At 40.7% G+C, this 11,718-nt stretch overlaps 1 long non-coding RNA gene across 1 annotated transcript; it reads left to right on the top strand.

The window, feature by feature from the left end:
* The first annotated feature begins 46 nt into the window (after positions 1-46).
* Positions 47-10,743, top strand: LOC118493080. Its single transcript, XR_004895032.1, has 3 exons — positions 47-58; positions 105-109; positions 10,612-10,743. It is a non-coding gene; the product is annotated as an uncharacterized LOC118493080 (long non-coding RNA).
* Positions 10,744-11,718: the final 975 nt, after the last annotated feature.

Here is an 11,718-nt window from a genome sequence, read left to right on the forward strand (position 1 = left end):
CCAGTTGTCAAGTGGACAATCCTTTTATAATCACACTGAGGCACTGTGGGAGAAAAATGTTCCTGCAGCAGTTTTGTTTGTCTAAGAAAATACAAGTTGAACAGGGAGAGTGGAGCTGAAGCAGCAGGTACACAGACACACAACATCTTACGAAGGTTCTTTGAGAGTATTAAAATACAATTTGCAACAAAAAACATTTGTAAAGGGCCTCTACACTGATCACAAAGATTACTTCACTTGTCATGTTGAGTCCTAACAGTTGTATAATGTCTTCTGTGGTTCTTTGTCAAGTCAAATACCCAATTTGTACAGTATTAGTATCATCTAGGGACCGCATATAATTTAGAAATTACCCTCCACCATCTGACTTTTGTGTGGCGCATTCGCACGAGATAAGCAAAGCCTGCTTTTACTTGAATTTGTTGACATGGTCATTTGCAAGGGAATTTTTACTACACAAATTACAGACATGGCCGGTTCGCACGGGATTAAGATCACACAATTATTCTTACCACAAAACAAAAACAAAGGGTATGTGTATAGTATATACCAGCACCTTAGCTTTGGGTATACAACAAAACAGTGGTTGCACACAAGGTACTTATACATAAAGTCTGTATTCATACATACATTTTAAATTACTTTATGCTAAAACTAGACCACATGAAAAAGCTCCCTCTGCTAGAGAGGGTATGAAAGCATGGTTCCGAGCTGTGGGGCATGCAGTGATAGCGTCTGCCATCCAAAAAGTTGCTAAGTTGATTGGAGATTTTTAGAGTTGTCTTAACTAGGATGTTTCTGCAGTAAGTTGCAGTCAGGGGAGTAAACCAAGGCAGTCAATTAAGATGGTTTGCTGGAAGACGTTTCTTATCTTAACCAGTCTGGGACAAACGGCAAGGCCTCTGCACACAGCCAAAACTAAATAATACAACCCTGATTATAGGATGACCCCCTCTTTTTCAAAACTAATTTTTGGAAAAATACTTTTTGAAGACCAAATCTTGTTTTAATAAAGAAACCTGATCCAGGGGGTATGAGTGCTTATTTCTTAAGTTAAACACAAAGCGCTGAAAAGACAGCAGCTTCTCTCTGCAGTGTGAGGGCAACCGCTGGGGGAGACTTGTCCTGCACCGGGAACACAGCCCGTCTGGCTTTAAACTTGTTGGCGGGTATGTTTAACTCTCTGGCGATTTTCAGAGCTCTTAGTTGGATGACGGATCAAGTGATGTGCAGCCCTCTTTTAGTTTTTCAGTCACATATTCACACACACTCTGGTCAATCTCACTGAAGTGGTCGGTGGTCGGGCAGCGGTACACTTTGGCTGTTGGCGTCTTTTTGGGCTTGCCATCTCCATACATTACAATCTGTGACACCAAATTTCTTGGCTGCTTGGCAGTTGTTTGACAACTCTGCTGCTCTAATCACCATCATTTTGAAAGATAGCATCCAAATTTCTTCTCATTCGTTTCCTTGTCTCGCTTTGCCAGACCTTCCTCCACAGTGCTGCAGAGGAGGGTCTGGAGAGTCCACACAGCATTCCTGGTTGGGAGAAACACGTGCTCTGGTTTATTGGCATTTCTTTAAACCAATCACAATCGTCTTGGGCACTTACCGCTGCTGCACGGAGCCCTGGACATTTGGCGGAATTTCCGGCGGCACCAGAGCAATCCCGGATGTGAAACGTCGTGGATATAGACTATTTGTTTGCTATCTTGTTCGGGACGCTCACTGTGTCCCTGCATCTTTCAGGGGCCTTTCTCATTTCCCAAATTTGTATTTGCTCAACTCTTCGATCCTGGATCCTCCAGCTTGTGACCCGGCAATCCTTCTCAGCATGCCATGTTGAAGGACGTCCCAATTCCTAAAATGCACATCGAGGAGCAAAGATCGAGCATCGAGGAGGCTCCTCAGAGGAGTAATATTCGAGGATACACTGATGTATCCTCTGCGCAAGTCTTTTCACCTGTGGCATGTAAACAAAGCAGTGTGTCAGAGCGAGAGGAGGAGAGAGAGAGAGAGAGAGAGAGAAAAAGGGAGAGAGAGAGAGAGAGAGAGAGAGAGAGAGAGAGAGAGAGAGAGAGAGAGAGAGAGAGAGAATATCCGCAGCCCCGTGGTTAATCTAACGTTACGGATTGGGCCTGTTGGATCATACAAATTAACATTCTTATTAATACCGGGTGGGCAAAATAATACACAATCTACGAGGAAAATATTATTAGCGTTCTCTAAAATGTGAACATATCAGAGCTGCTGTCGGACAAACAGCAGCAACTTCATTACGATTAATTTCTTCTGTTAAATTTATAAATACAGTTAGTTTTGCTACTTAAATGTCCAACAATATCATTTGTAGTGACATTACTGCGAGTATGGAAACGTTTACAAGCAGCCTCTCTAATCATTGGAGTAAATTGTTATAGAAACACTCATAAGTTAATACATCATTTAAATAATAGGGACTTCTGATGACGTTTTGTAGTTGCATGGAATTATGGGAGTTGTAGTTTTCATTGTTAAACACCATCACTGATTAGGCCAGTTTACCCCATTCAAGTTTATGATCTGTATTGGTAGCTGACCAGTTAGCTAGTGAGCCAGCAAGCTAACATTAGCCAGCAGCTAAAACCACACTATCACAATATATTTCATACGTCAATGTCACCTTTTGGATGTTTTCAACACCGGGGCGAAAGGGGTTTGTTGCAACGTTACTCAACGACGCTGAGAGACACGTATGGGTGGGGGCAGTCTCTGGGCGGCAAGGACGTCCGATGGGCATTGTGCAGCAGTAGAAGATCTCCCAGCTGCCCGGACTTAGCTCCCCCTTCACTTTTTTGTAGTCTTAACTAGTCGTTTTGGTGCCTAACCCACCTTTGTCTGGTAAATTTAACTGTATAGACAGCTAAACGCGAAGGGGGGAGAAATCCGGCAGGGAGGACATTTTCGGCACAAACATCAGTAACGTTAACGGAGACGTTACGGATGGCCGCTGTTCTGACTCGGGTGTCTGGGTCTGATATGGTCTGTTCCCAACGGTTCATTAAACTGCTGTTAGCGTCGTAAGCACCCGGCGCTGGAGTTAAGTGCTGGCCGCGTTTGGATTGCTGTAATGATAGTGGCTGGCTGCTAGCTAGCTGATGGGCTGGGGGCTAACGTTAACTATATGTCCCGGGGCTGTTGTCAGCTCTCATCCCCACTGAAGTCTCTTAGCGTCGCGGGAGTGAGGCAAACAGACTGGGGGTTGCTAGCTGGCTAAATTAGCATTAGATTAGTCGTCTAGCTATACAGCTAACGTTACTGATGAACTTATTCATGGGTTAGCCCAGTGCTGTTAACCGTGGACACAACAATCATACTAAAAATAACTTAATGAGCGTGTTGAATTAAGTTGTAACCTTATACACCAAGCATTAGCATTAGTTACTTGTCAACCAGCACATTGTAGTAACGCTAAGCTGGATCTTTCAATATTGAAGGTCATTTAAGGTCTCTGCTGTTTTACTATGTTGCAAAGTGGTATGTAATTAATGACAAAATTATGCCATGTGGCAGAAAAAAGCAGTATTACGATTATAACTCTTTCTGTGACATTGTATGATTTACAATTACTCTCGAACGTATCATCTGGGTTCCCATGTTTTGACGGAAGTTACTGTAGAGTAACTAGAGGGGTCAAAGGTTATATGACGCCACTGACAGGCGACTATATGAAACGTCCCGTGTCAGAAATAAGAAATAAAGAAAATACTACTGTAGTGTTGGACACTAAAATAGCCTAGAGGCTATAGCCATATACTGTGTATGTATATATATGTATATATAATAATTAATAATAATTAATAAAAATGTGTGTGTGTGTTTAATACAACAAATAAAAATGTACTACATTGTGTACTACATGTACATTCTTATCTCATTTTGCAACGTTGTGAATTGAATTTAAAGTAGGCTAACTATACAGTGGCAATTATATTCACAATAAAGATAATGGAACTATGACTAGAAATAGTAGTTGTAGTAGTTCATAGCAGAGTGTTTGTGTAACTAAGCGTTACGTCTACCATTTTGTACACTTGCTTAATTCTCCACTCTTGCGGTCTCGCCGCCGTATTGAACTGTTGTGTGGCGTAGCAACTCACATGGTCACGTTGCCATCTTGCTCTCTCTCCTCCAGCTCCGTGACTACCAAAGGCCATGAGTCTACAGTGTCTACAGAAAATAATTTAACATTCGACTCTTAACATAGAACAAAACAAAATAACTCATAACTGATTTCAGGAGGCAGCAGGATGTCCATTCAACACTGCACATCATCAGGGAGTGGGTGTTGTCCAGCTTCAAATTGCTGGGCACACACATTTCTGAGGACCTCTCATGGGCAATAAACACCCCACCGCTAGTCAAGAAGGCACAAAAGCAGCTGTACTTTCTTAGATTGCATATAGTACGTGTCCATTGTCAGCGTCATTTCCAAGCTCCCATTCTTCATTTCTTATTTATTTTGTTATATGTGATGTCTTTTTTTCCCCTCCTAATACTGTATGTCTTTTTAGTCTGAGTTTGTCTGCTTCTTGTCTATTGTTTCCTGTGTGTAATACCAAGGAACGTGCTGGAAATAAGTATTTTACTTTAGCATGTCATCCTTTGGATTACTGCTTTATCATCTTGATCTAGAAATAAATCAATCAATTCATTTCTATGGGAGCAGCCGTGCAATGCATTCTGGTAGCGTCACGGGGACTTTGGAGAAGTCATGTCCAATCAGCTGCAGCCATCGCAATTGTAGGATGGTGTGGTCTGTTTTCTTTGCTTGTCAGTGGTCATTGAAGAGAAACCGGTGGCAAGCCCACTAGTGTTCATTGCTGAGAAGCGGTGCGATCACTTCCACGAAAACAACGCTTCTATGGACACGTACCATCAGGAAGGTGAACCTGTTGCAGCAGCTCTCGGAATTGTTCTCCCGCTGATCCATTGAGAGTGTCCTCCCACACGGCATCCTGCTGTGGTATGATAGCAGCTCTGCAGCAGATAAAAACTGCCTGAACAGAAACATTAAAACTGCCCACTACATCGTTAACCAACAGCTACTTGCCCCGGATGACATCTTCACCTCCCGCTGCCTGCAGGAAACACACCACATGCCCCCCTCCCATCACCTGTTTGAACTGTTGCTCTCCGGTCCATCACAACACGCTCCACAAGACTCACTTTTTATCCCAAAGTTATTTATTATATTCACTCTCAGCAATGGACTTTTTTGAAATGGAGTTTTAATTGCGTAACACTTTCTGATGTAGGGGGATCAGGTGCTGCTGTAGACCTTCTTTATTTGAAGACATTACCAGGTCATCAGCATATAAGAGACATTCTGTCTTATTCAGGGAGAGGCCAGGTGATGCAGATTGGTCCAATGGGTTTGCAAATTTGTTAATATCTAAATTAATCCATCTCTCTCTCTTTCCTCTGTAGACATCACAAACTGCGTTCCGTCATGGAAAATCCTTCATTTACACCTAAGTGTCTTCAGACTCAAACAGAAGCCATTACAGGACCTGAGCAGACCGGTGAGTGCTCCTCAACACTTATTTTCATTCACAATATGAACCACATCTGACATGGTGTGACAAGGATAATTTAGGTTTATTACTTGTATCTTATAAATTGTATCATTGATATAACCTTTTCGCTTACCAACATAACAAGTGAGACCTGGGAGCACAGAAGTCAGACACTGCTGAATCATTACATTATAAAAAACTTAAATCTAAATCCGCAATAAACTCCATCTAGTGTCAGTTTTCTTTTCCTAGTGAAAGAAAGGCTGTAATGTGTTTGAAATTCACAAACACATTCAGGTGTGGCTGCATCAGGGGACAGAGTTTGGACAATACTATTGTCTCGCCCCGGTCCAGGGGTGTGAGAGTGCAACATAAGGACAAGAAGCAGAGAGCGAAAATAAAAGCAACAGTGAGCAATTTATTGCTACATACAGTGAGCAATATTTTCAGATGGTGAAGCATGACTTAAACACTAAAACACAAATCTTCTCGACCAGGGGCCTATTTCACAAATCCTAGATGGCGGATTAAGCTGGGATTCCCCAGTTATAATAATATCTATTATTTGAATGAAATCCTGAGAGTCTTGCTAGAGTTGGGGTGCCCCCCCTTCGTCTCAAACGTTTGGTGTAAGGTGGTCATAAAACTCAGTCCCAAAGAACTTGATGTTCCGACAAAATCAAAGCTGTTTGATATTAATGTAATGTGAGGGTTCGATATGTGGTGGTCGTATCACTCTAAATAAGAAGAAACAGCTGGATGGAAACAAATAACTTTGTTAAGCAGCACTTTAATCTTCTTCCCACTTCATCAGCTCCACAACAACACTTCCTCGTTTTACTTAATCACATGTAGCTGAACTAACCAATCAGATGCTAGCAGAACTTAGACCCAGGTGAATGTGAGAAAATCCACAGAGGTAGATTCTTTACTGCTGATGTAAATAATTAAACATGTAAATATGCAAGTACTGACTGTTAATCACAAATATGTAAATAGTAAACTGTATAAACATTATAAGTAAGTCTTAGTAGTGAAGTTAAATCACGTGAACATTGTCAACAACCAATGGGTGCACTTCCTCCAGCACCAAACAGGAAGCAGCTAGAGCCAGTGTTGTTTATGGTTGCTATGGCGTCAGGGAAAGTTGCTGATTTTCAACTCTTCTGAAGCGGGTTAACCCTAACCCTAACGCTAGCATTAACTAGCTAGCTTGGCTAAATTTTTCAAAACGAATCTAGTTGTAGTCTTGCACATTGTGACCCTGCAAGATCCCAGCCTTTAGATGTGAGATGGTGTCAGACTTTAGTCTTTTCAAAGTCTGTTCAGAGTTTTCTAGTGTATGGGAGGCATGGGTAACCATGCAGATGTATTCTGTGCCGCTATCCTCCTCCAGACCAGCCTAACAGCCAGGATTTATTAATTCTGGTGCCTTTTCTGTTCACTCAGCAGTCACTCCTATCAGAAAACCATGTGTTCTTTACAGTTATTCCATGTTCTTTTGTAGCTGATTCAGACTTTTCAACTACAATTATTGTATTTTCAAATGCAATAATTTGAAATGTGTCTTTTTATTTTCGATACCTTTTGAGTTAAATAGGAATTGTTAAACCATTTTTGCCAAGATTTATTATCCCTTGTTTGGACTCTAACTTATTTAAAGGTCCAATATGTAATATATTTACTGTAATAAATCCAAAAATGACCCCAATGTGTCATTAGATATTAAGGAAACATGCTAAGTTGAAATACTATCTTTTCTGACAGTATTTTCTTCTTTTGAAATTTCCGTTCCGTGACGGAATTTCTGTTTGAGTTTTGGCCTGTGTGTTGGTATCAGCTGCCCAGTTTGACAGCCAGGCCGGGTTGCCAGATATACCTGTAAAAACGTAAACCCAGCGCGCTACAGCTGTAATGTTAGTACAGCCATGAAAGCAGCAAACAAACAAACAGGATCAACGGAGATAGATTCTACCCGACCTAAAAAAAAATGGCATATTTCTTGCAGTTGCGTTACCAGAGACGTAACAAACCCGTCTGGGTAACTATTGGAGATGTATTTGAAAGATGGAGACAGCTTAGAGCCCAAAAGGACGCTGAGTTGGCTAATTTCCTCCTGAACAGGTAGCCAAGCATTACCTTTAGGCTAATTTATCACGGCTTTATACCATGGTCTTGGTGAATACTCGATTCTGATTGGCTGCAGGTTGTCCATTAAAAAGTGATGTAGGACACCTACTAAAGGAGTTCCGGTGAAACTGTCTGTTTACTGTTCAAAATGAATGCGCTACATTAAATCAAAAAGGAAATGTGGATTTATTATTTCCAACTCGTCCTCTGAACACCAGAGGATGGCGCTAACACACAGGCTGCAAGAAGTAAGTTATACTGCCCCTCTGGACTGACTTTGTTTCACAGTGAATAACGTTATCTCACATCCCGTTCACTGTTCATGTCGCTGCTTCAGGCTGCACCGCTGCAGCCGACAGTAACGTTACACATCGCGGATCAAATTCTTCGTAAAAGTCGTTTGGCATCTGCCAGTGCCACAGGTACATTTTCCCACTCCTCAAAGTCAACTGCAGCCTTCTTGGGCGCAGGTCCTTCTCCTTCAGTGGCAACCTCCTCGGTGCGGAGGTCACTGAGCTGTCTCCGAACCTCCAGGTGAAGGTTGTCTATCTGTGAAGGGGACAACATTCGGAGCTGGCTATATTTAGGCCAAAGGAAAGTTGCGATTTTTTGGAGCTCTTGGATCTGCACTTTACGCAAAATCCAACTGAGATGCCGCTCGCGGATGATGGCTTGATAGGGGCCAGTCAGTCGTCTTTCTGTTGCAGCGACACTTCAGTTGCTTAAACCACAGAAACACCAGGTTTATGGTTGGGTACTGGTCCCCTTCAAGTTCACACTGGGCATCATAAAATGGTTGCAGGAACTCAACAAGAAAGTTGAGGACATCTGGAGATAAGGCATTGATCCGCCAGCTCTCTGCACGGTCATCCAGTTTTTATTTCTTCATAAACCGAGCGGACAGAATTTAAGGTCAGATATACTGTGCTAAACCTTGTGATTTAGAAAGATTTGTCTTAAGAAACTGCTCTAAAGATTTACAGCGTTCTTCCAACTCCGCAGTCCTTGCCTCCCTTTTCCTCTTCAAGTTCTTGCGAAGGAGGAATGCTAATCTCTAATAAATCCTTTAGTTGCCTGCCAAGTAAATGCAGGGTCAGAAACTGAGTCGGTGTTGATTGATATACACTCAGCCAGTTTGACTCTAAATTCTGCATCAAAATCTGTGTTCTGGAGAAGGGAGTTATTAAATTGCCACCTCCTAGATCTTTCTCCTAATATATCACAATGGAATGTGGTTATTAGCGCATTGTGATCAGACAGAATTGCTGGTTCTATTGCTATCATGTGGAACATTGCCTTAAGCTCACTGGAGCACAAAATATAATCAATGCGGGAGTGGGTGAGGTGGTGTGTGGAAAAGAAGGTGTAATCTTTGCTAGTAGGGTTGTGCATCCTCCATATATCTGTAAGATGGTGGGATTCCACAACTGCTTTAAACATGTCTGATATATGTTTCTGGGCTTTGGTGTGATTGACCCCTGATCTATCCTGGTTTAAATCTAGTACTGCATTCATGTCTCCCCCTATAATTAGTGCATATACGAAACTAAGGCTATTTTCCTACTCCTTATCGTAGTACATATATATGATATCCTGCCTGAAGAGTCCTTACTACTTTTGTCTACGGTGAGTGTGCATCTCTGTGACAGCAACACAATGGAGCCCTTGGTTTTGGTGTCGTCATTAGATGAAGCAGCAACCTTAAAGTATTTGTTTTGTAGATGATTTACATCTCTTTTACGTAAGTGTGAATCTTGTATAAGCGCCACGTCTATGTTCTTCCTTCTTAAATAGTACAGGAATTTAACTTGTTTGATCAGCCCGTTTAGCCCCCTGATGTTAACTGAAAGAATTAAAAACTCAGCCATCTTCAAAATGTACACGTGTACATTTAGATCTAAGCTAAGTGTGGTAAAAACATAAAAATAAAATAAATCCCCTACCCCTCTGAGACCGCAGACCCCTTCCCCTATCTGCAAGATATGTGGCCGCATCAAACTGCAGTAACTATTTTAAACATTAGCTGTCAGTATTATATATTGCACATTTAAAGTTTCAACAATCATCACCAAGTCAGATTCCTGTGTATACAGTGTTTCCCACACATAGGTTTTACTTGGGCGGTAACCCAGGAAGGAAGGAGATCCGCACAGGTAAATAAAATCCGAATTACATTTTACATAATTTATCAGAGTCTGGTCGTTACCCCTGTCCAGTCTCCTCCACTCCGTATCTTTATAATGGAGCTAACCACTAATGGAGCCAATCTGAGCCTTCAGTTCTCGTTATCCGTGCCTGAATAAAACCTGAGATTTTATTAAGTTGGCTGTAAAGTTTTAAACTACAACCCAGAGTTGTTTGAATAACAGAAATCTTCAGATGAGATCTTAATGAATGCAACAGGACATGTATAGTAGCCTACAAAACAGTGTGTTTATAATCCCCAAAACGCAGATTAAAACACTTGAAAACAATAATGATCTAATAGGATGTTGAATTCCTACTGACCCGATTGTTTTGTTACTTAATGACGACTCTAAATTACACCTGCTCAGCGACAGCCGTTTGTGATGTCCAACAGTGGTTGGTGTATTTTCTAGACATAGTTATGCTGCAGCCCTCTACAGCAAGGATTAACAAAGCCAAATCATCGACTATAGACCTGTGGAAAAGCGCAGCAGCTCGGGTATCAGTTCTGGTGACCTCTGCGTCACAAGACTTAGAGGAGAGTGAGTAGGCAAGGTGTGATTTTTTTCTTTTTGTTGTTTGTTTTTTTTCCTCGAGGCCGCAGAGGGTGGGGGGTGGGAGAGGGTTGTTGTTCTTGTTTGATTGTATTTGTCTGTTCATTATGTTAAAAATTTTAAAAACAATAAAAAATTGATCTACAAAAAAAACAATGATCTAACAAATTAACTTTAGATAGCTTTAGTCTTATATGATTTAACAGGAATTAGGAGGAGACAGTGTTGAGATTTTTAATAACATGTAACTTTCTGTATGGATCATAGTATTGAGGTTAAGTTACATATAATAGCCTATTTGGGTTCTGGGTAATCAGGTATTTTGTCTGCTGAACTATAACATTTGACAAACCAACCATATTGCTATTTAACAAAACCAATATAAGGGATTAAGCTGGTATTTCCCAGTTATCCTGGCTCAATTTAGCCTTGACTTGGTTTCACAAAAGCAGAGGCACCTAAGTTACCATGGAGATTTATTCTGTACAGCTAGCCTGCTCCTGACCAGGCTAACAGCCAGGATTTATTTAATCCTGGAGCCTTTTCTGATCACTCAGCAGTGGTTTTACCTTATTGTTATAGGTGCATATTGCTGTTCATTTAAGTATTGTTATTATTTAAAGTTGTGACCATTATTTTTTTATAATTATTCATGTGACAGTCATTGTTACTGTTATATTGCTGTATGAAGACTGCTGTTCATATTGTTGTTAGAAGTTTGATGAATATATTATGACAGTTGTTGAGATAATTAGAAAAGGCTGATAAAGTTGCTTAAATTATTTTAGTGGATTCATTTTTTTGTATTCTTTAACGAATTTTAAGAACATATCCTAATTGTACAATCCTCCCAAATTATAGTCTTAGTTCACTGGACCAGTAACTATATACATTCATGTAACAACAGGGACAATTTCTTTAGTGTCTTTCTTTTCTATGTCCATATATACAAGGCAGCAACGCATATAATATGTAGAGAAGGAAACTAGGCCTCTGTAAAAAAACAAAAAAAACATGTGAGAAGCGTGGCAGATAATAGCAGACCGACTGAATGATATATCTAAAAATATACATTTATGAACTACTGCTCTTAACTGAAACCATTCAATGTATCATGTTTCATTTGCAAAAAACAACAGTTGTACACTTTGCATTAAAAGCGAGCAGTGGAAGTTAATATGACTTAGGAAATGTATATTTTAGCCCATGAGAGAGAGGGAGGAACAGAGTGAAAGAGATATTTACGCATCATATTCTAGCAATGTAGAAAATTGATCTTCACGGTAAAT

The sequence above is a fragment of the Sander lucioperca genome, chromosome 14 (genome assembly GCF_008315115.2).
Source record: "Sander lucioperca isolate FBNREF2018 chromosome 14, SLUC_FBN_1.2, whole genome shotgun sequence".
Classification (NCBI taxonomy): domain Eukaryota; kingdom Metazoa; phylum Chordata; class Actinopteri; order Perciformes; family Percidae; genus Sander; species Sander lucioperca.